At 41.6% G+C, this 24756-nt stretch overlaps 1 pseudogene; it reads right to left on the minus strand.

The window, feature by feature from the left end:
- Positions 1 to 8532: 8532 nt before the first annotated feature.
- LOC105998328 lies at positions 8533 to 9757 on the minus strand (annotated as a pseudogene).
- Between the last annotated feature and the right edge of the window lie 14999 nt (positions 9758 to 24756).

The raw sequence follows: 24756 nt of genomic DNA on the forward strand, positions 1-24756 counted from the left end.
GATGATCAAGGAGATATTTCATTTAAAACTTTGTTTGAGCTTAACTTAAATTTTGGTTTCTAACAAATTATGATCGCCCCTTTCTTATACTTACCTCTTTGTTAGAAGAGTCAAATGACATTTTTATTTTCTTCCATAAGTGTTAAATGAAAGAAAACAATTGTAGAATCAAGATACTCTGTTAAAAAATATATTTTGGCTGAGTATCTTGTGCATTTCAAGTGGAAACAACCAAACACTGGCATACAGTCAACTCATCTAATTAGGCCAACTACCTACAATTTAGTTCTGAATACATTTGTACTAAATTTTCCTGACATGGCTACCTTTTTGTTTTCCTAATTTACCAAGTCTAAAAATAATAACTTCCTGTCTATATTATTAGTGCAGCTCTAATGTATTCATAAGTGCTAAGAGGGGTCAGAATCTTTGTTTTCTACAGAATCATGGGCCACAATAAATGAATGACAATATATTAAATTGTCTAAGAACATGACTATGTCTAAGAACAAGCACTATGTCTGATGATTTTCTATGAAGTGGAGGCAAAACAACTTTTCTACACCAAAAAAATTACTTGAATATCACTGAATAGTTTATACTCCAACTGAGAGGTCAGAGAGCAAAACAAAAGAAATTTTAATTAGCCACAACTTTGGAAGAAGAGAGAAGTTCCTGTAAATATTTTTCCAAGCTGGAAAAACTGTATATATGTGTATATGTATATATATATATATATACACATATATTTTTACATTTGGAGAACTATTATAAAAGCAATTAAGAAGGTGCTCCCCAAAGCACAAATGTCCTGATTCTCACATTGCACATGGAATTTTTATATCTTACACCTATAATCCTAGCTACTCAGAAGGCTGAGATCTGAGGATCATGGTTGAAAGCCAGCCCAGGCAGGAAAGTCCATGGGACTCTTATCTCCAGTTAACCACCAAAAAATCAGAAGTGGAGCTGTAGCTCAAAGTAGCAGAGTGTTAGCCTTCAGCACAAGAGCTTAGGGATGGTGCCTAGACACTGAGTTCAAGCCTCAGGACTAGCACCAAACAAATAAACAAACAAACAAACAAATAGGAAAAAAAAGGTATGTTGAAATAAATCTCTTTTCCTTCTCTTCTTTTTCCTCTCCCCCCTCCCTACTTTATCTCTCTTCTCCCTCTATCTCCCAAGACTTACACATTCCACCAGGCCTTTACTTCAGTTTCTGTGTGAATGGTGGGGGGGGCATAGGGTTTGAACTCAGAGCTTCAGTTCTGTCCCTGAACTCTTTTGGGCGAGGCTAGCGCTCTACCATTGAACCACAGAGCCACCTCTGGTTTTCTGGTGGTTAATTAGAGATAAGACTCTCAAGGGGACTTTTCTGTCTGACAAGGCTTCAAAGCGTGATCCTCAGATCTCAGCCCAAGGATTATAGGTATGAGCCACCAGCACCCAGCTTACTTTGTTTCTAAGACTGGGCCTCTGGCTGCCCACACTAGCCTCCAACTCATCATCCTCCTACCTCTGGCTCTGGGGTAGCTGAGATTAGAGGAGTGCACCACCACTATGTCTGACCCCCTTGGTAGTTGGGAACATGGAAATAGAAATAGAATTAATCACTACAATAAGATAAAAGGATAAGTGAAGGTAGGGTCACACTGGAGTACTGGGAGTCCTTCATCCAATAGAATGGATGTGCTAATAAGAGGAGAAGACACAGAAACAGATGAGTGGGGATACGGGGATGACAGAGGCAGAGACTGAATTTACAAATCTGCTTGCTAGGGACTATCAGCAACCACAGAAGCTAGGGGTGGCCCTGCTGCCATTTTGAACTTACACATCAAGCCAAGAGAACAGAATTGATATCTATTCTTTGTAGCCCTGGTTGGTGCTCCTTTGATGTGGCTGCTTTCACAACTTAACACAGCATCCCACCTGCTTCTCTCAAAACACTGCATCTCAGAAAATTCACCCCCAATCCAAAGAACTGCCAATCAGATTTCTCCAACCAGATCTTCATTAGCTGGAACAGCCTGTATTCATCTGTTGCTTTCTTTCAAAACAATTTATTTTTGTAAGTAAACCATTTGTCCTTATTTTCCATCTTAATTGAGCTGAACACTCAGCAGCTTTTCAAGTCCAGTTGTCTGGATGCAGAGGCTAGAACAGAGTGGGAGACAAGTTGATGGGGAGTCAGGGTGAAAGATGGTGTGGCTTCAGACAGTCCTTACAAAGACTTGACACACCTTGTCAGGCTCTGTTCTGAGCACAGCCCATAACCTTGATATCCTTGCCCACTGGTCGCCAGAAGCAGGTGGCCCAAGGAATGAACGTGGCTCAGGCATTGCCTGCCTTTGGAGCCTGTCCTGAGGGCAGTGGCAGGTCAAGGCTGCCATAGGCTGTTGTGTCTTTGTTAGGGTTTGACCCAAATAATTCTGCTTTGATTCTGACAACTGTCACAAATGAAGTTGAGTGTAGTGGCTCATGCCTATAATCCTAGCCAGCCACTGGGGAGGTAGAGATAGCATTTTGAAGCCAAGTCGTTCAAAAATTATCTCAAGAACCCATCGTAACTAGCAAAAACATCCGAATATTGTGGAACAAATCTGCCACTCTCAATACTTAGAAAGTGCAAACAGTAGGATCATGGTCCACAAATACAAGACCCTATCTGGAAAGTAAAGCCAAGAGGCTGGGGTCATGAATCAAATAGTAGAGCACCTGCCTCAAAAGCTCAAGCTCCTTAGTACAAATTCCAGTTCTGTCCCCACAAAAAGTTAAACCAGGGACCATCCATGCATCTTTCTCTTTTTCTTCCTTCTTTATTCCCACCTAAACTTTCTTACTTCCCTCCAAAGTTGTTCCTTTTTTACTCAGACATTACAAAACTCAAAGAGACCATGTAAAAACAGTACATTTTTTTTGTTGTAGTTGCTTATATCAGAGAATTCTATCATAAAAATGCCTGGGGCTGTTCCTTTGCATTTTTCTGATTATATAAACAACACCTTCTGGTTGAAACAAAATAATGCAGTGTATAAGCATTCAGTTGTGAACACATAGTGCTTACTGCATGCCAGGCCTTGTTCTAGACACCTGAAACACTGCCATGTGGAATGAAGTTTTCAGAACAAGCCTCTCAGAACACTGCGAATCTCTCCATTCATTTTGCCAAAGCAGAACTTGACACGTAAGGAAATTGAGGCAATTTCACCATGAAAAGATAGCCCAGCTAGACACCAAATCTAGCCTACCTGGAAGAGCTTACTATGCTTGCTCTTCAACATGGCCCAGAGTCACCAAGAAATCTCAGGCCCTACTATAAGTACCAATGATGTTTCAATGACCATGGGTTACAGTTACATGAGTAAGGTAATGGGTACACTTCCTATCGAGCATTATTACCCCTCTGTTGTTTTTCCCCTACCATCCCCTCCCTCCCCACCTCCCAACTTCTCCCCTGCCCATGAAGCTGTAAAGTTCGTTTCAACATAGTGTCCTGTACATCTCATTATTGCAATGGGTCAACCTGTATCTTTATTTCAGCATTTTGTTATTTGCCTTCCCCTCCCCGAATTAGAAAAATGTATATACAAGATGCAGGGCACCAAAATCAAATACAGTGAAAATAGGGGTTATACCATGGGGGAAGAACATCCAAAAGAAACAAAAAATCACACAGTACATTATAAGCACATTAAAAACAACAGCAATAAAGATAAAACCTCTTATGTTCCTATCTTGGGGTTCATTTTGCTTAGCATCATCTTATATGGTAATATGTACATAGCTTTTGACCTTTTCTGCTTGTCCTAGACATCTACTAATTATTGCAAATAAGATCTTTCCATTTCCTAACAAATGGGGCAGTATCATTCTGATGGAGGCATAGAATTCATAGATAGATAGATAGATAGATAGATAGATAGATAGATAGATAGATAGATATCACATTTTCTTGACCCATTCATCCACTGAGGAGCATCGGGGTTGGTTCTATATCTTAGCTATGGTGAATAATGCTGTGATAAACATAGTTGTGTTGGTAGCTTTAGTATGAGCCTGTTTGTGATCATTTGGGTAAATGCCCAGAAGTGGTATTGCTGGGTCGTAGGGGAGCTCTATGTGGAGTCTTTTGAGGAACTTCCATACTGCTTCCCAAAGTGGTTGAACAAATTTACACTCCTACCAACAATGCAGTCCCCTCCAGCATCTGTTATTAGATTTCTTGATTATAGCCATTCTAACTGGGGTGAGGTGGAATCTCAATGTTGTTTTGATTTGCATTTCTTTTATGGCTAGAGAAGTTGAGCATTTCTTCATGTGACCATCTTTCTATGATATGTTATACAGCATGCATAAGCATACGACTAAAAATGGGAAATATATGTGTGTGTCACACTGTCACAAAAACGAGATATGTATACTCCTCTTCATCTTGTATTTCTAGGTTAATAACCTCACAAAATTCTAATCATTTCATGTGATTCTTTCAAAATTGTGATACGCCAGAAGAATTCCATTTATTTAACCATTCTTCTGTTCTATAGTCACTTTGTTTCAAGAGTTTTCATTACAATTATATTAAAATAAACATCTGATTGCACATTTCTTTTCCCATTGGTTCTTTTGTACTTAGGTATTTCCAGGAGTTAGGTAGCTCTTTTTTCTTTTTTTAATAAACGTATTTTGCCATAGATTGTTCCAACAAAGCTAAATATTTCACGTCAATCACTGGCAAATGAACATCACCTTTTCTTGATAATCTTGAAACTCAAGTTTTATATCAGAGGTCCAAACCCCTACATGCTAAATAAAGAGATGGGATGCAGGGAAGAGAAAGGAGATTTATATGGCTGCCACAGGAAGACAGCACTTCAGTACATCTTCCACCATCCTCCAGAATACAGCATTTGCCTTAGATTATAGAGGAGGACTAGAAAACAGGTAGGGGTGGGGATGAGAAGGGGTACCTGGGTAAAATAATCCCATCACAGTGTGGTCAGAGGTGAGCTAAGGCAGGCTAACAATGCATTGTTAGATGGGGCCTTGTTATAAGTTTTTGATTTCTAGAAAGTGGTCTGCCCTTATGGGCTTCCAAGATGGCTACAACATGACTGCAGGAGAGAATGGCTCAAGGCAAAGGAAAAGGGACAAATGCAGGATGCCTTGATCCTGTATGGTTCCCAGATAATTCATGAGGCCAAATAAAGAGTCATACACTGATAACTCATTGGTTGCTTCATTAATCTGTTTTCCCAGACTACCAAGAAGCTTCATGATCTGTTGTTGCCCTTACAGTTCATTTTGATTTGGTCTCCTGCACCTTGCCTATTTAAAATTTGACCCATTTTTTTCTAGTCTTCCCTTACGGGTTATAATTTATTATCATTCTTTGTATCTAATACACAGTGTTAGTGACATTTGTTACAATGTTAGGCTCCAGGCACAAACTCCTGAATTTCTCATGTCAGGTACCGCTATATGCTTCACCTGCCAAATAAAGAGATAAGTCATAGTGAGGGAAGAACAAAGAAGAGTCATGGGCACTGCAGAAAGAGGCAAGAAATGCATTTCAACACATTCTCCCTGAACAGGCGCTCGTTTCCATTTAAATAGGAGGAAGAATTAAGCACAGAGAAGAGGTGTGCATAGGTATTAAATAACCTCTGTTACAGCTGTGTTCCTAGTGAAAGATGGTGGTATTGCTTTAGGACTGATCAGGTGGACTGTTACAGTAAGTGTATTGCCCCTGGCAGGTGGTCTGTTTCCTGTGCTGTTTTCCTGGATTCGAGGATGGGTGCAAAGGGAAGAAGAACTCAGAGTAAATGACACAAATGACTCCGAAGTAAGGACAGAAATGCTAAGCTTTTCCCCTGCTCTGTTCATTCCTGGCTCCAAGTAAGGACTCAGTGCTTCTCAGCACAAGCAGCTTTTAGGCACTAGTTTTATAACTCAACCTCCCCCCGCCCCCTCCCCCAGCCATTATTTGTAAATGTTAGAGTTTTACCTTTGAACGTTTCAATGTTTATGAAATAAAAAATGGCTAAAATCCATAGTAGTTTATAAGGTTTCTGCCTTGCCATTCTCCGATATGTACACATAGGCTCTCACATTTTAAGATTTACTCTTTTTCATGATCTAAGTTTTTATTCCATCTGGAGTGTATTTGAGTACAGAAGCAGAAATCAAACCCATTCTTTCCCAATGTGTAGCCAATTTCACCAGTATTTTTTATTAAATGAGCTTACTATTCCCTGCTGAGCTGAAATATATTTTTCTACATCTTAAATTCCCATAGGCAGCAAAATCTATTTTGGGGTATTGTATTCTATAAGATTCCATTTATCTTTTTGCCCAGTCCTGTGATAACATTATGCTGCTTTTGTTACAGAGACATTGCCTCTTTTCTTATCTCCTGAGGACCTCTTTCTCATAATTTTCTTCACCATTCTTTTTTTTAAAATCTTCCACATTCCTTCGACCTTTATTATAACAAATAAAAAAAGAGACAATTTAGCTCAATTTTAATGTTTCCCAAGCATTATTTTGACCAAGTACCCAAGTTATGAACATTGACAGTGTCTTTATATAACCACACTTGATGTTAATAAGACTTAACCATTTTCTAATATAAGCCTATTTTCTACACTGCTTATTCACATAAGCCATTAACAATGGAATGTTGTCTTGATACATTTATTGGTTTGAGTGTTTTCTGGAAAACTTCAGTATCTGTGAAGACCAATTTCCACGGTGGCATTGCATGCATCCAAATATTAATAATGCACAGAATTAGAGCAACAAGAGAGCATATTCAAACACTAGCAAGCCCCATTCCCCTTTTTATTGCTTGTTTTGATTAGTACTTTAAAAACCACATAAAAATCTTGAATTCAACGTTCACTGTCAAATAAAGAGTAACAGCAGGGCACATACTAAGGGTTTGAGTGAAATTGAAAGCACTAGCTAGCGCAAACTGTAGACATTGGTTTATATAATGTATGACCTTATTATTGAAATCTCTTCTCAACCAGTCTTCCAAACAAGATCACTAACTCATACCAACATGATTTAGATTGAAATATACACAGGAGTAACAGTGTATTCTGTAGGAATTTAACTAAGAACTCAAAAACTACCCAAATTTCAATCCAGGTCTTTGGGAAGTGAGAAGCTTGTACTAAGCAACTGTGCTACATATCTGCTGCATTTGTTATTTTGGACAATTATATCTCTTATCCTTGGATTCACTCAGAAAAATGTGTAGTGTACAAATGTGAAAGCATGCCAGCCAGTTAAGGATTTGACAATGAAGTGTCTTTTTATTCTCTTGCTCTGAAAACTTGCATGGAGAAATTAAACCAAGGAAAGTAATAAAACTTATAGGCCTCAGGGGTCTCAAAGGAAAAACAGAATAAAATCAGGTATCCACTAATATGCTCAGACATTGCACACTTAGTGGTCCTGAATCAAAAATTAAGAATGGTTTCTAAAGGGATGGGGAAAACATCCACTACCCTTTACAAATTTAAATAGAGGGCAGCAGACATGCTTTATACTCCAAAACTATGGTAGCAGTCATTCTCAATGTGATCAAGGTAAATGTAGAATGGAGATGTTCTAAACACAGCTACGATTCAGCAAATCTTAAAACACACTAAAACCATGATTACATTGAAAGAAAATGCACACAAACCAAATAAGGATTTTGAGGGTTTTTTTTTTCATTTGAAGGTAATCTTAATGCTATTAAATTCACAAATATGCTGATTTAAATACCCAATCCTATGTATCTAAAACACACAATGCATACATGCAAGTATCTATTCTCTCCACATGTCAGCGCCCATTCGTATCATGGTTTGGAAATGAGGAGAATAGATTCCCCTTAAGGTGCAAGTCAGGGCTGGGAAGGTGGCTCAGTGGTAGAGTGCTTGCCTTGCATGCCTGAGGCCCTGGGTTCGATTCCTCAGCACCACATAAGCAAAAAGAAAAAAGCCAGAATTGGCGCTGTGGCTCAAGTGGTAGAGTTCTAGCCTTGAGCTGAAGAGCTGAGGGACAGCGCCCAGGCCCAGAGTTCAGGCCCCACGACCGGACCCCCCCCCAAAAAAACCCTGCAAGTCAGTAGGTGTTTCTTTACAGTTAATTTTAGCAAAATTCATACAAAATAGTAATTAACAATGATCTTTACTTGTTAACTCACAAGGAAACATCTTTAAAACTGCATTTTGTTAAAGTTTCTGTACTAAAATGTAGAGAAACTGAACTACACAAATATTGAAAAGTTAAACATTCCTTAATTGTTTATTCCTGGTACCACTACCACAATTCACAGGGCAATATAGCTGATGTAATGAAAAGAAAAAGACAAAGCTACAACAGATAAAAGACCCCAAGAATGTACATCTAATTGACACTACATTGCATTAATCAATAGCTGCACTTTTTGCAAACTGTGGCTATGACAGTCCTGAACAAGAAGGGTGTCCTGTTTAAGTTGCAGTAACTTTTCTGACTATGGATTATTGCTCCTTCTGTGGCAGATTTTTACAGTTCCTCTAATGCATTTGGGACGACTGTCTCAAAGTAACCTGCAGCTTTCCTGACAACTCCTCGCTCTCTCTTCTGCTAAGAACTGTAGCCCTTTTTCTGTTGTTTTTAAAACCTTCTGCTACCATATCCACCACTTCCACCACCAGATCCATAACCACCACCATATGGACTGCCAGAACTTCTTCCACCAAAACTGCCCCCCTTCATGGGTCCATAATTTGATTGCTGTTGTCCACTGTAATTTCCAAAATCATTATAGTTGCCACCACCACCGTAGTTACCAGCACCAAAATTTCCTCCTTCATTGTAACCATCATATCCTCCTCCACCACCACCATATCCACCACCTTGGTTTCCATAACCTGTTCCACCAGCACCATAGCCTCTACTACTATAACCAGGACCGCCGCCATAGTTGCCACCATCACCTCCAAATCCATTGTATCCACCATCACCTCCTCCATAGCTACCTCTGCTGCCACCACCTCCACCACCATAGCCTCCTCTTCCACCAAAGTTTCCACCACCTCCAAAGTTTCCTCCACGACCCATAAAGTTGCCACCTCCATGACCTCTTTGTGATGCGATCCAGCAGACTGCATCTCTTGTTTAGAAAGGGCCTTTTTCACTTCACAATTATGCCCGTTAATAGTGTGGTATTTCTGAAGAACAATTTTATCAACTGTACCATGATCATCAAAAGTTACAAAAGCAAATCCTCTCTTTTTTCCACTCTGCCAGTCTTCCATAACTTCTAGGGTTTCAATCTTGCCATATTTTTTCAAAGTAATCTCTCAAATTGTATTCTTCTGTATCTTCTTTAATACCACCAACAAAACTTTTCTTCACTGTTAGATGGGCTCCTGACTTCACAGAATCCTCTCTAGAAACCGCTCTCTTTGGTTCCACAACACGCCCATCAACCTTGTGGGGTCTAGCACGCATGGCTGCATCCACCTCTTCAACACAAGAATAAGTCACAAAACCGAAGCCCCTGGAATGTTTTGTCTGAGGATCTCTCATTACCACACAATCTGTGAGTGTGCCCCATTCCTCAAAATGTTCTCTTAAACTATCATGTAGTTTCAAAGCTCAGATCACCAATAAACAGCTTACTCAGCTGCTCTGGTTCCTTTGGATCATGGCCCTCCTTCCGACGGCTGGAGTCGGGCTGGGGGCTACCCGGCGGTGGTTTTACCTCCATTTTGAGACCAGACTCTCCTCTTCCAACTGGAGTTCATTCTCTTCACCATTCTTGAGCATTTATCTTTCATGTATACATCAGCTCATTCAATAGGAGTTAAGCATGTGTCCTGGGCTGCTTTTTGGATTGCTTTTAATTTCTGGATAAATGGGAAAAATTCATCTTGTCATTGCATTAAAATTTCTGTCGAGAAAGTTGTCCATCTTCCTGTACATTCCTGTTTATTTTATGACTCCCTGCGACGGCCAGACATTGCATCAGTCACATTCTAGAGTAAAAATGGAGCTGGGTCTGTGGCGAGGCAGCTAAGACAGGCTGGAGAGAGAAGGAGCCCCGGAAATTTAATGAATAATCATACTGACCAAGAAATACTTGACCCTCAGGGTAAAGGAATACAGTAGAGAAAGCTGATGTAGCCTTGAAGGATATGGGAGCTTAATCCGAGGAAGTAATGCTTAATGTTTAGAGAATGCCTGCCATTTCCTAAAGAAACAGAAGGAAGAGGGCCTGGGAAGGTGGCTCAGTGGTAGAGCGCTTGCCTTGCATGCATGAGGCCCTGGGTTCAATTCCTCAGCACCACATAAGCAAAAAAGAAAAAAGCCGGAAGTGGTGCTGTGGCTCAAGTGGTAGAACGCTAGCCTTGAGCTGAAGAGCTGAGGGACAGAGCCCAGGCCCAGAGTTCAGGCCCCACGACCGGACCCCCCCCCAAAAAAAGAAAAAAAACAGAAGGAAGAGTCCTCCTGGCAGCCAGGAATGTGCCAGTGAGCAGAGTTTTGCCTGTCCAGTGAGCAGAGTTTTCACATTCTCAAGTGAATATAATCGTGTCCTTCTTTCGACAAATGAACAAAAACACAGCAGCATTCCATCATTGTAAGGACGCTAAGTACCACTTCCTATCAAGCATCACTTATCAAGCTAGTTGACAGCTTCCTTAACTCTTACCATCCATTGTGGTTCCTCCTGGCCCATGTGTTTGGGTACAGGATGCATGAAGCGGAGGGGACCACTCTGGGTGAAGCCTGTGGTTCCTTGTAAGTTTGTTTCCTTTCAGCTTTAGATTCACCCTGGGTGGCCACTGTGTGATGATGGATCTGGGCCTGCTCTAGAATTTCCCTTGGTCACCTGGCTTGATGGTAAGCTTTCTGAATAAAGACTTCTGGAAAGGTTTCGCACAGAAGTGTTCTTCATCCTGATGCCACTGTGGCTCACTCACTCATGGAAGGTACCCTTTGTCATCTCAGTTTCTTCAATTCTAGGTTCTGTAGATTTCTCTACCATTGGCTTTGTGCCTTCTGCATCCTTCAACGCAGGTAGTAGCAGCAGTTCCAGGGTTGTGATCAGTCGAGCTCAGTGTGCTCGGAACCCTTTCCCCTTTCCATCTCTAGGCACAAGTATACTCTCACAGGATGGTCATCTAGTGAACCGGCCACCTGACCTTGATCGCATCCAGTCAGCTATGAGCTCCATCCCAAACCACGTCCTCTGGAGTCATGCATTTCTGCAGATGGAAGCCATTTCTGTTCTAAATCCAGTAGCAGCTGTGGCTGTGCATTGTCTCCTGGTACCTGATGCTTGCTGAGCCTACACACCAGTCCTAGTTCATCCTTGGCTTGTAGGGTTGATTCTGTTGTTCCTATTGTGATACCCACAATTGGGGTCATTCTTTTCCCAGAAAAGCAGGTCAGATCTATTTAGAAAACCTAACAATTTCACAAGGCCTCCCTCCATCAATGAATTCTGAGCCCAACATTGAAGGGTCTGCCATTCATATATATACATATACACATATACTATCCCTCAGCTGTTTTTGTTTCCATGGTTACTCTGCTCTCTGGGATTAATACTTCTTTATGTTAAATCATGGGGAAGGAAGTATTTTTCTTTAAGTGGAAAAACTATAAATATTTTAGAGTCTCTAGGGCATTACATCTCTGTCACAGCTACTCATATCTGCCATTGTAATAATAATAATAAAAAACAGAGAATTGGCCAAAGAGTGGTTATAGCTGTGTTGCAAGCTTTATTTATAACAGCAAGCTGGAATTTGGCCCATGGTCTAATTTTCTGATGCATGTGACAAATGTCTTTTATTTAAATAACTGTGTAGGTTCTGTCTCCTGATTGGCCTAGACTGAGGCAAATGCAACATCAAAAATAGAAAGAGTAGCCAGCAACACTCTGCTTTTCAGATCATTAGAGCATGTATAGTTATCAGAAAACTGCTACTTTGAGCATCTGTAATTCACTTGGCCACTCATTAAATGCCAGAAGGGCTTGGGGTCACTACTCACATGGGAACCCCTTAGTCAAAAATTGAAAAGGAGCCAATGTAAATCCCAAGCTTCCTGGCCCTTTGTCTGGGATAATTCTGGGCATGTGTTTTACAAGGACACACACAGCTTCCTGCCAAGCCAAATATACCATATTGGTTTGCTTAGGAACAACCTATTACTGGCTGTTTTCCCTTTTCCATGTCACTTTTCCTATCTCTTGAAAAGTTCCTGAAACTCCAGAGAAGCCTGCTGCATTGATAGTCTTAGCGTCTGTTTTGGGGGGAAATTAAACTGAGAAATAACTATAGTATTTTGGGGGGGCTAATACAAATACACATTGTGATGCAGCAAAAACAAATGTCCTTGCAAAATTAGAAACCTATGGAGTATGCAATTCACAATTTCATTAAAACATCTTACAATCAAATTACCAGCTAGACTTGTTCATGTTTTCAACTCTTTAAATAAACGAGTACAGTTTGACTTGCTATGTGAATGTAGTGTGTATGTGTTTTTGTCTCTGTGTGTGTGTGTGTGAGCTGAGAGTGAAAATTAAAAGCACTGACCAACGATGAGTTTTTTTCTCTTTGCTGTCTGTCATCATTTGCTGTTTAGAAACATTTGAGCCGTTATAAAATTACTTGGTACATCAAATTAAGGGCATGCAAATGGGACTTTTGTGTGAGTAATCTAAAGTTTATTTGCATTTTATTCTAAACATTCAACAAATGTTTCTTCTCAAAAATCTCAATATTTTAATTTTTTTAAACTGCAGTTGGAAAACATGACTTGTAGACAGAAGATGCTGACAGTCATTTCTACTAAAGCAAGAGGGAAAATGAGCAATTAAACCCCAAGGGCTCCAAGAGGGAAATATATTAATTTGGAAGATCTATGGTTACACTCTGAAATATTTTGATTTGCAGAAAAAAGACATCAATGTTATAGTATCAAACTCCGGCTATCATTTAAAAGAATTACAGATACACATTACAGATACTCCTTGATTTTCAGTGCAGTTAGGTCTCCATAACCCAGTGCAAGTTGAAATACAAGTCAAGCATGCATTCATGCTGTTGACTGCCTTCTGTCAGGATCTCTTGGCTGACTCGGAGCTGTAGCTCACTGTCTCTGCCCCAATTCCAAACGATACTTCCTATATAATATGTGCCGATTTCACACCATCAGAAAGTCTCAAATCATAAGTCAAACCATGAGAAAGTGAGACACCATCAGTATTGAGTTTATGTAATAAAAATCTATATTGAGCTAGTACCAGTGGCTCATGCCTATACTCAGTCTTTCACGAGGCTAAGATCTCAGGATCTCAGTTTGAAGCCAGCCTTGGCAGAAAAGTCTATGAGATGCTTATCTCCAGTTAACCAGCAAAGAGCTGGAAGTGGAGGTGTGGCTTGAGTGGTAGAGCACCAGATTTGAGTGAAAAAGCCAAGTGCTAATACAAGGTCCCAGTACTGACAAAAAACTAATAAATAATTTTTATAGGTAATAAAAGGACAATTAGGTAAACTGAAATATATCAATTAAAAAAAACTATGCATCAAGGGACACAAACTACAGAGTATAAAGGTGACCTACAGAATGGCAAAAAAGATTCCATCATATCTGATTAGGGTTGACTATCCAGAATACAACAAAGAATGCTTATCGTTCAAATGTCAACAAAAATTCAATTTAAAAACAGAAAGACAGTTCCTCAAAGAGCTCACAATAGGATTATGGTGTTTCAGTAATTCTACTATATAACCATAAGACCTCAAATTAGAAATTCAAGACAGTACTTATACACTCACATTCAGTGTACCATTATTCAGAACAGACAGGTGTCCACTGATGGATGAATGGACAAACACAATGTGGTGTGAGCACATAATTACATGTTATTTAGTGGTGAAAGGAAGGAAATCTGGTCCATGCTACCACTTAAACAGACAGGAGGGCATTATGTTAGGGGGTGAGCCAATAACTAAAGGACACATGCTGTAGTATCTCACTTGTAAGAAGCAAAGAGAATCAAATTCGTACAGATAGAAAGCTGATGGTAGAGAAGATCAGAATGGGAAGTTATTGTTTGAATAACATAGAGTTTTAGCTTTGTGAGATGAAATGAAGTCTGCACATACTTGGTTGATTGCACAAGGTAAATGCACATAGTGTCACAGAGCTCTACCCTTAATAAGTGGTTAGAATGATACATTTTATATTATGATATTTTACCCTAATTAGAAATGCAAAATAAATATTATGGAAAAAAGTATATTGAATGGAAGCAAAAGATAAGACCTGTGAAAACATTTAGGTTAAAGTATTTACATATTTTGTAAAATATACAAAAAATAATCAGAATTGAATATGCCCTTCTATCAGAATTCATTCTGAACTTGACTGACACTTCAGTACCTATATGGAAAATGCTGTCTCAAGTCAGATATATACTATACAGAGAAGTCTCTTGAAAGTATGAAGAATTTCTAGTTTATTGACTTTAAAATGCACATTTGGGGTTTTTTTGTGTTCTCCCTCTTTGTTTAATTGTAAAAGTGATGAACAGGGGGTTATAGTATATAATAAGTAATAAGGTAATGAGTACGTTTCTTTTTCAACACTATTACCCTCTCCCTTATTTTCTCCTGCTTACCTTTCCCCATTCCCTTTTCCCCACAATTTGTAAAGTTCATTTCCAACACAGTGGCTAGTGAGTATCACTGTTGCATGAGTTCATCCTTTGTCCTGCTGTTTCTGTGATTCCCTTTCCCTTCCACTGATCAGATAAACTTATATACAAGACAGGTACAGAAAAGTAAAACAGGAAAAAAATAGAAATAACTGCATAGAGGATATAATAAGAACCTCTTGTTTCCAATTCTTGGAGTTCATTTTGATATGCTTCATTATATATGGTCCTATGCACTTAGCCAGTGGGCTATTGTGATCCCCTGCTAAGAATATCATAGACATATTCTAGTTATTACAAATGAGGGAAAACCAGGAAACTTGTATTTCTTTGGTTACTGCCTGTCATATCTGAGGCTGAGATTGAGAGAATCATGGTCTCCAGGCCAGGCTGGAGAAAACAGTTCACAAGAACTCATTTGAACAGAAAAAGCTGAGCATGTTGGCACATGTCTGTCATCCCAACTGTGGTGGGAAACATATATAGGAGATAGTGGTTCAGGCCAGCCTGGGCAAGAAGAAGTAAGGCTGTATCTTAAAATAACCACAGCAAAAAGGGTTCAAGCAGTAAAGCCACCTGCCTAACCCCCAATGCTTCCTACAAAGAAAAACAAAAGAGAATCTAATCAATCCTGCATGTAGATTCTAAATCTGTAGAAAAAGTAGTAGTCTAAGGAATATCACTGGGGCCAGTCACACAAGAAGCCCATCTTCCTTCCACAGGGCTGGACAAATGGGAGGATATAAAGAGAATTATGGACAAAAGAGAATTACCAAACAAAATCTCCCCACTGAGGGCCACCCCATCTCCACTCGGCCAAGTCAGATGCTCTTGTTTCCTCCTTCAGAATCTGCATCATCTCCCTCCTCATCTGTTGTAGCCCCTGGCCTCTTCTCCTTCCCAAACATATCTAGATGCAACTCCATTCTCCCCATTCCTCCACAGCCACTGTGGTTGCTTGTGGCTTCATCTCCTCCACACCTGATTCCTGCTACAGACTGCTCACTAGTATTTTTGCCTCTCCATGACCATCAGCATTGGCCTTCTATAGACAGATGAAGCCTGCTTCCTCCAGTGGCTTTCTACAACTCACAGGATGACATTCAGACTTCTTGCTCCACCAGACAGTGAAGGTTATTCCACATCAGATTATCCGGAACAATGTTAAAAAACAGCAGAGGGCTCTGCAGCACTGAGTCCCTGGGATGGGACACATGACTATGTAGAGTGATGCCCTGGTACGGCCATGGTACCACTGGGTCTCTCCCTGCCACCATGCAGACTACTTTCCATTTTGCTTTTCATATGATCTTTTCTAGAATATTATTTCCTGTCCTCCTTGCCTTCATGTTTCCAGATGCATGAACCTCTGGCTCCCAAAGCATCTGTTCTAGAAACTTCTTACACATACATTTTAGAGGAATGGTGCTCCCCAATATCTTACAGGTGTTCTACTTAATGCTGGTCCGATTTTCCTTGCAACTTTAGGGAGCACATTGAGTAACTTCTCCTTGTTTAGTTCTAAGAGAAGCATGTGAATGATCCCAGTGGGAAACCAAAACATCAGCTCCCACACTGATAGATGTTTTGGACCTGTGGTGGCACAGATCACTGTGGTAGCAGCACGTGACAGAGGAGCTTTTTCCTTCTTGGCAGCCAGGAAGCAAAGAGAGAAGAAGAGGAAGGGCCAGAGTCATCACGCCCTCTTCCATTGTCTGACTTCTAATTTCCTTCCACTAGGCACTTCCTAAAAGCTCCATCACTTCCTATTGACACATCAGGCTAGGAACCCAGCCTCCAACACATGGGCTCTTGGAGACATTCAAGATCCAACGATAGCACCATGTTTCCTGGAAGAGTGGTTGAGAGAGTAATAGTAAGAAGGACATAGGATGAGGAAAGAGAGAGAGAGAGAAAGAGAAAGGGGGGAGGGGAGATGGAGAAGAGAGAGAAAAAGAGAGGAAGGAGAGGGAGAGTTTCCTCTTCTAAATTCTCCATCAGACTGGTGACCAGTGAAGGGCAGAAGAGAGAAGGATGAAGAAAGGACTTCTTTAATTCAATGAAGGTCCTAATGGACATGAAAGTTTTGGAATAAATAGCCTCTGGATGTATCCCCACACTGTCATTATTTATATTTGTATCTGAGCATCTCTCATTCTGTTCCCTGGGCAGTTAGGATCCCCACACAACTTCTGCATTTCCTCTCCCTCCTATGAAGTTCAATAAATATTGTTAAGTGAATGCTTAATCCTGAAGTGTTATTTTTAACACTTTAAACATAGATAGCAATGACTCAACTTTCTAAATCAAAGAGGTGCCAGTAGCTTCTAATTTCTAGCAGTCTCCAACACAATTAAATGGTTATTGGTTATGTGTGGACACTATCTATAAGTGTTATTTGTTATATGTTTTCCTCCCCTCAAATAACTGAGATTTCTATCTCTTTTGGGGATGTTTTTGTTGTTGTTGTTGGTGGTGGTGGTCATGGGCTTGAACTCTGGGCCTGGGCACTGTCCCTGAACTCTTCAGTTCAAGACGAGTGCTCTACCACTTGAGCCACAGTGTCATTCTCGGTTTTCTGGTGGTTAACTGGAGATAAGAGTCTCCTTGCCTGGGTTGGCTTTGAACCACAATCCTCAGATCTCAGCCTCCTGAGTAGCTAGGATTGCAGGCATAAGACACAGGTGCCCAACTGGGCTGTTTTCTTAATTTACATGCTAATAAGGATGCTGGGTCCTGCTGCTGGGCATACAGCTCAGGGATTATTTCTAAATATTTGCTGGCTTCCGTAAGAGATGATTACCTTGTGAAGCATCACATGTCCAGATTGACCGGAAGCAGAGGATCCTTATTTCCAGAATCTTCCTAGAATAGGGCTAGCAGGTGGTGACTGAAAGCTCCCTTCTTGAACCAGAGAGAAACTACAAAGTCGCAGGCTTAACTTTTTCCTGTTCCAAGGAAAACCTTGGAAATTGGTAATGGTGGGGAGGGGTTGAAACAGACAGCAGACTTTGGAGTATAAAATGAAAAGAACAAAGACCTTGAAAACAGAGACCCTATTGGGTTCCATTGTGTAATGGTTAGCACTCTGGACTCTGAAAACAGAGACCCTTAACTTGAAATGTGGGTAAGTCACTGCTTTAACTCAGGACCTTGCACTCTTGTCTGGCTTTACTCAAAGCTGGCACTTTACCACTTGCATCACGGCTCTTCTTCTAGCTCTCTACTGGTTAATTGGGGATAAGAGTCTCTTGGATTTGTTTGCCCAGGCTGGCTTTCAACTATAATCCACAGATCTCAGACTCCAGAGTAGCTAGGATGAGAGGAATGAGCCACAGGTGCCATCTTAATTCTACTGCCTTCTTCATGTTGAACTGTACTGGCTGAGGCCAGCTTGGTTCAATAGGCATTGTTGTTTGTCCATCAGGCTAACACTACACTAGTGTTATGGAGGCAACTCTGCTCCTCTATCAGCTCCTGGGGAGACAAGAAGGAGGTGTTTTCTCAAGAATTTCATTTTTTCAGAAACTCCTTCTAAGGCATTGCCCATATGTTCCATAGTTGACTTTTCTTTTTCCATTTGTGAAAGTGTAAACACACATTTGGGCCCTGTCTCCATGCCACCATTGCTGTTCTGTTTACCTTTTTCCCCAGAATACCAGCTGTGAGTTTCCAGGCTCATCTGGTCCACTTGAAGACAAGGATGACACTTATACCACCCAGGAGAAGTGACATTCAAATCCTAGCAGCAACTGATGGAATGCATCCAGGATAAGCTTAGAAATTTGATTGAAATCCAAATTTTGGAACCTCCTGAAAGGAATCACAGGCAACAAATGAGCAGTAGTAACTTTGGAAAAGAGAGATAGGGATGGAGAGGAGATGAGGTAGGGAGCCTCTCCCATGGTCCCAGGCCTGGACATCCTGATTTTCACATAACTATGTAATCCCTTTGTTCCAAGTATAGGCCAAACTTACTGCCTTGCCTTTAAAGAGCAGAGCTCAGAAAGGCTGCTAGATACCACTTCTAACATTATGCAAGGTGTTCCTTGTTGCGTCTCTCATCTGCCTACTCCAAGAGAAGTGAGTGGCCATTTGTGAGCTGCCCTTTGCCCAGGCCCATGTGGCCAGGACATGAGGAACATCTGCTGACAACATCCTGTGGGGACAAAATCCCACCTACAGCTGAGCAAACTTGAGAGACATTGCTTCATCCCATGGTGTTTAGGTGAGACTTCAGTTGCAGGCAGAAGCTTGGCTGTAAGTTCATGATGGACACCGAGTGGGAGACAGTTAGCTAAGCATTGCCTTGCCTTTGGGCCTACAGAAATGGTGACACACTAATTGTTTGGCTTGGTCAGTTTTGGGGGTGGTATTTGTTCTTTAAGAATCAGTAAGTAATATGAGAAGAAAGGATGCAGAAGGGTTATCCAAAGCAGATTTTATCTTTCATACCCCCATACCATATGAATTTTTAAATCTATATACATTAAAGTTACTCTTTAAAATATTGCATGTTATTTAGGTTGGAAGATTATAGCAAATACTGCAAATTTCTCACTTGATGCAAATTTCAACAACTTTTTTTTTTGGTACTATAGAAGAGAGAAAGCTTTGGGGGGAAGATCTGTGCTTCTCAGATTCTCTTGCATCTGGGAGCCCACACATGACCTAGTTGTCACCAGGCAGTCATATTACCCGGATAAAACTTAGATAATGAAAGAAACCACCAATTTAGGGTGCTGTACTCTGAGAACTCTTCAAGTGGCACTCTGCTACTTTGCAGGAGCTGGGATAAAGGTTCTGTGGTCTGAGTGTAGATAAGACTGTGGTTCTCAGCATCAGAACTGCCAAGTGGTAGAGTGAGATGACAGAGGGGTTTCCATGGCAACCATTCTGTACAGGAGCCAGGCATCCTGCACCATGATTCCTGGATGGCTGGGATTAAACTCACTTGACATTTCTCCTCATCTCTCTGTTCCTCTCCAAATTCCATATTACACTATGTTTAATTTACCTTTTGATGTCTTCAAACACTGAACATTTGTTCAAACAACTTTAATTTGGGTTCCTTGAATGGTCCTCACCACAGGATGACACCGCTGGTCCCTTCTTACCTCATTGGATGAACCCAGAGTCCATGAATGGCCTGACCCATGACAGGCTAAGTGGCTTTCACTGGGTGACTAAGAAAAACTTGTTAAAGTTACCTGATTTCATTCCCAATCTACCACTCAAAAAGTGGAGCCCGGGAGGGTGTCTTCCCTAGGGCATAAAAGTTAGCAGAACTGCTACGTATGATGGACTCACAACGAAGGCCAGCATATGGAGACCTCTTGCCCTCAACAGAACAAATGAAATACAAATAAATATATGTAAGCATATTTTCAGAAGAAGAAACACCCAAGATTTCCTCTACAACAAAGGAAGTAAGTTATTGTCAGATCAAGAAGAAAACTGGCAATGGGTACTGTTAGGTTTAAGTACGTAGCTGATGAAGAAGACACCAGGCAGGTGAGAAAAGTTTATTTCCAAACTGCTGCCCCACTGTGCATGGTGGAGATACATGGCCAAAGAGGTAGACCGCTGTAGGGTCAGGATTTATCTAGGGCAGGAGTGGAGAGAAGGTGTGGCCAAGTGGGAAAAAGTGTGTCCAGGTGGGAGGAAGGTGTGGCCACTCTGGATGCAGATGTGACCTCAGAGAAGCCTCCAGGTATGCCAGTCACCTAGGTAATGCAGGTACTAGGCGGAGACTTAATCAAGTGGAGGGAGGAGTCTGCCCAGGGCCTTGGTTGGGGGTGGGGGGAACTTTACAGATACTAATGCCATGATGTGCAACCTGCCTTCCCTACACATGGAAGACTGGGCATCTATAGACTTTGTTATTCTTGAGGTGTCTTAAAACTCATCAGCAATGATCCATACAGGTGCAATAGTATTCTGTGTAAATAATACTAAGCTACAAGGTTAAATATATAGTTTTATAAATATTTATGACACTAAACTTAAAACCTGAGGGTTGTGGTGGAGTGTGACTTGGTAGTAGAGAACTTGCCTAGCATGCAGGACATCTTTGGATTCAATCCCAGTCCCCAAATAAAACCATATAAATAATCAAACAACAGGCCTCCCCACCCCAAACCCAACCCAAACAGAAAAATTAAGAGTGCAGCAGTAAGTGTCAGCAGATAAGGGAAGACCTGTCAGAAAAGTGCTCCTCAAGTGTATGTATACCGTAGACTGGTTGCTTCTTCATTGCCTGAAATCGTGTTAGAACACCAACTCCTGGAACCCTTCTCCAGACATCTCAGTTCAGTAGAGGTAGGACCCAGAAAGCAGTGCTTCATTTGCTTTAAAAAAAATGTAGTACAGAGGAATTGAACCCAGGGCCTCATGCATGTTAGGCAAGCACTCCACCCCTAAGCCACATTCCCAGCCCCTCCATTTGCTTCTGATGCAGGATGGAGTCTGAGAAGCATTGCCACAATCTCATGAAATAAACACATGAATTCTCCAGCCTGCTTAAGTAGCCATTTGTATGTAAAAACCATCTTTTATCTGTATAAACTCAGGAAATACATTCCTTATTAGTGCTTGAAAGATGGGGAATTGAATGAAGGCGTTCCATTTCAAAGGAGATAAAAGAGCTAAAATAACAAGGACTTCAACATTAGCGGGATCATCCACAGGGAGCGGGGAGTCCTTTGCATTTTGTACTGAGCCTGCTCTGTCCCTGGCACGGCCCCCTCTCCCAGCATTCTCACTGACATGGAAGTGGCTGGGTTCAGTCAGCCTGGCAGGCCAGGATCATTTCATGTGCTTGAGACCATTCTCACTGCTGCATGCTCAGGTCCTAGCTCTCTGGAGTACACTGCCAGGGTTCTCTAGTCCTTGTGCTGCTTCTCTTGGATACTTCTTGTGGCACAGAGGTTGTTGCAAGGTGAAATTATCCCAGAAGCCAAATTTTGGAAGATGGGATATTGGAGTCTTTATTACAACATTGGTAGTCTGCAGGCTGCCCGTTGGTACAAAGGCTGCAGCCCCCAAATACACATAACATGGTTAGGAAACAGGCCAGAGAGAAAAGAAAGAACTGGCAGCCTGCAGCCTGTTAACTGTATAATAAAGACTCCAATAGTCTATATTTTAAAATGTGGCTTCTGGGATGATTTACCTTACAACATATGGCACCCAACGTGGGGCCCCAGTGTCAAGTAGGGCGTCTGGGGTTCCTTGAAGCCACTGGCGGATAGTCTTGGTGGGCTGGCTGCCATGGGATGGAAACCACTACAGGGGAAGCGCACCCCCTGGGAAGTTCCAGGGCCCTGTGGTCTTTCCCTCACTCTTTCACAGGGTTTATAAAGGCACTCCAGCTTGTCGACACCAGACTTGCCATCCAAACATCTTTTTTGGAGTCAGTTAGAAATCTTCTAGAAGTAAGTCTGTTTCTCTGACCCGTACTCTGTCCTATACTGTGTTTATGTGTCTTTCTGAAATCTGGGGGCCGAACCATCTGGAAACTGAAGAGGATAGGGGAACAGATGTGTTCAGTACCCCACCCTTCTTCCTCTCGATCAATGGATCTGAGAGGTTTTGGTGGCGCTGAGTGGGAGAGGCCCACTCGGCAGACTCTGGTACTGTGGAGAGTTTTGCAGCTTCTGTGACTCTCATACAGTAGTGAGTTCTGGATACGGTTGTGTTGGGGGGTCCACTCATGGTGGGAGAGGCCCCCAGCTGGCTTTTTCTGTGTTTGTCTTGGTCTTGTGTGTCTTCTTGTGTTTGGTCTTGTGTTTCTGTGGGGGGAAATCAAAGCATGCTATGTGCTGTTTACCCCTCCCCCCCTTCTGCAAGGAGGCAGTAGGGAGTGTGCAGGCAGCTGAGGGCCTGGCTCAAACAAGTAGCTAATCTTAGCAGTTTAAAACTTAAATGCTCCTGGCTAAAATTGGCAAAAACCGTCAGGCAGCCTGGTGGGCTGAGAGATTAGCTTCCTGTAACCTTTCCCTTCTTCCAGTTGATGGTATTCTGGTCAACTGATGTGTAAAATGCTCTAGACAATTGGGTTAAAACTAGGGTCAAGTACTGGGTGGGTCAAATTTGGGCACCAGAGAACCCCTGTAGTACCCCCCACTGCAGGACCCCCACCAAGAAGACCACTGAGAGTCAGACGTTCTGAAATGCAAAAGCAAGGCTTTATTCAGGTGGGCTGCAGCTTGGGCCTCGTCCTACACACTGACTCAGTGGAGCTTAGGAGGAAGCCCCGAGCTGAAATTTCTTTTTTTCTTTTTCTTTTTTTGGGGGGTCCGGTCGTAGGGCCTGAACTCTGGGCCTGGGCGCTGTCCCTTAGCTCTTCAGCTCAAGGCTAGCGCTCTACTACTTGAGCCACAGCACCACTTCTGGCTTTTTTCTTTTCTTTTTCTTTTTTTTTGTCAGGCATGGGGCTTGAAATCTGGGCCTGTGCGCTGTCCCTCAGCTCTTCAGCTAGCTCAAGGCCAGCGCTCTACCACTTGAGCTACAGTGCCACTTCCGGTTTTCTAGTGGTTTATTGGAGATAGGAGTCTCAACGGTCTTTCCTGCCCGGGCTGGCTTTGAACCGAGATTCTCAGATCTCAGCCTCCTGAGTAGCTAGGATTACAGGCGTGAGCCACCGGGGCCCGGCCACTTCTGGCTTTTTTCTTTTTGCTTATGTGGTGCTGAGGAATCGAACCCAGGGCCTCAGGCATGCAAGGCAAGCGCTCTACCACTGATCCACCTTCCCAGCCCGCGAGCTGAAATTTCACAGGGTTTATAAAGGCAAAAACTACAAAGTCACAGCAACCAGATGTGTTAACAGGACATTCTAGGGCGATAAGAGGTGATAGGGAGTTATTAGACCATTTGGGCCAGGGCAATAAAGGGCAGGGAGTATCTGTGACGTGAGGGGAGTTTGTGGCCACAGATAACTCTGTCCTTGGGATTTATGTGAGCTCTGGTTAACTTCAACACAGACAGGTTAGTTCCTGGAATTTATGTTTGCTCTGGGTCACTCATAATTTAACATAAATGACAGAATGGCCGCTGCCTCAAAATGGAGTTACTTCAACTCTTCACCCCCACCCAGCATTCTTCAACAGAAATATTTGATATGCTAACTTGCCTTGGTAGAACAAGCTAGCCCAGGAAAAAGTAGACCAGCAAAGTAATTTGTTAAAAATTTTCTCTTAAATCTTGGTCATCCAGAGTAAGATTGGCAAAAAGATCTCTTGCCATTAAAAATTCGGGGAAATGTATGGCTGATATTCATTTTGCACAGCTTAAGATATTTGTGCACAAAAATGTATGTATGAACTTGTTAAGATAAAAATTATCAACATGATGTTAAAAATGTATGTTTCGTTTAAACTGCAAGAAAGGTCATCAAGTTTGGACATTAGCAAAAGTGTAAAAGGATTATTGCATTTGTTTTAAAGAACTTTAGTTAAAAGATTTTGTAAGGATTCTTTAATTTGGAAACCAAAAATCTGCTGTTTTGATGCATAAGGCTGTTTTCATTGTAATCAGGTTATCTGGTTTAGCAAAATGCATTGGAAATTTGAGATTTATTTCCCACCACTGCTAAAACTTTGGGAGTAAGTGTTAGAAATTTGGATGTAAAGTTTTGCTTACCATTGCTAAAGACTTTGCTTCTTCTGTGTGTCTAAACTGCTTGGTTTCTCAGTCAGAGATTTAAAAGTACAGGAAAAATTTAGGATAAGCCTGTGTGCTGAGGGGCACTCTGGCAAGGTGCAGCTCACCCGCTATGCATGGTGGGACAGGCCCTGGGGGAGTTCATGCATGGTGGTAGAGGGTAAGCTGACAAAAAGGCAGTTATCTAACACTAAAGAGTCAGATTGGGTATATGCCCATTTTGTAGGACTGGCCAACTGGCCCATCTTTCCTGTCTTTTTTTTTCCATGCAGATGGACACTGGAAACCTGATGGTAAATTGGTGTTGTAATAGACATTTCTAAAACTGCCCTCTGGGATGTATTTAAATTGAAAACGATTTTTTTTTTTTT

This window comes from Dipodomys ordii, unplaced genomic scaffold (genome assembly GCF_000151885.1).
Source record: "Dipodomys ordii isolate 6190 unplaced genomic scaffold, Dord_2.0 Scaffold161, whole genome shotgun sequence".
In the NCBI taxonomy this organism is placed as follows: domain Eukaryota; kingdom Metazoa; phylum Chordata; class Mammalia; order Rodentia; family Heteromyidae; genus Dipodomys; species Dipodomys ordii.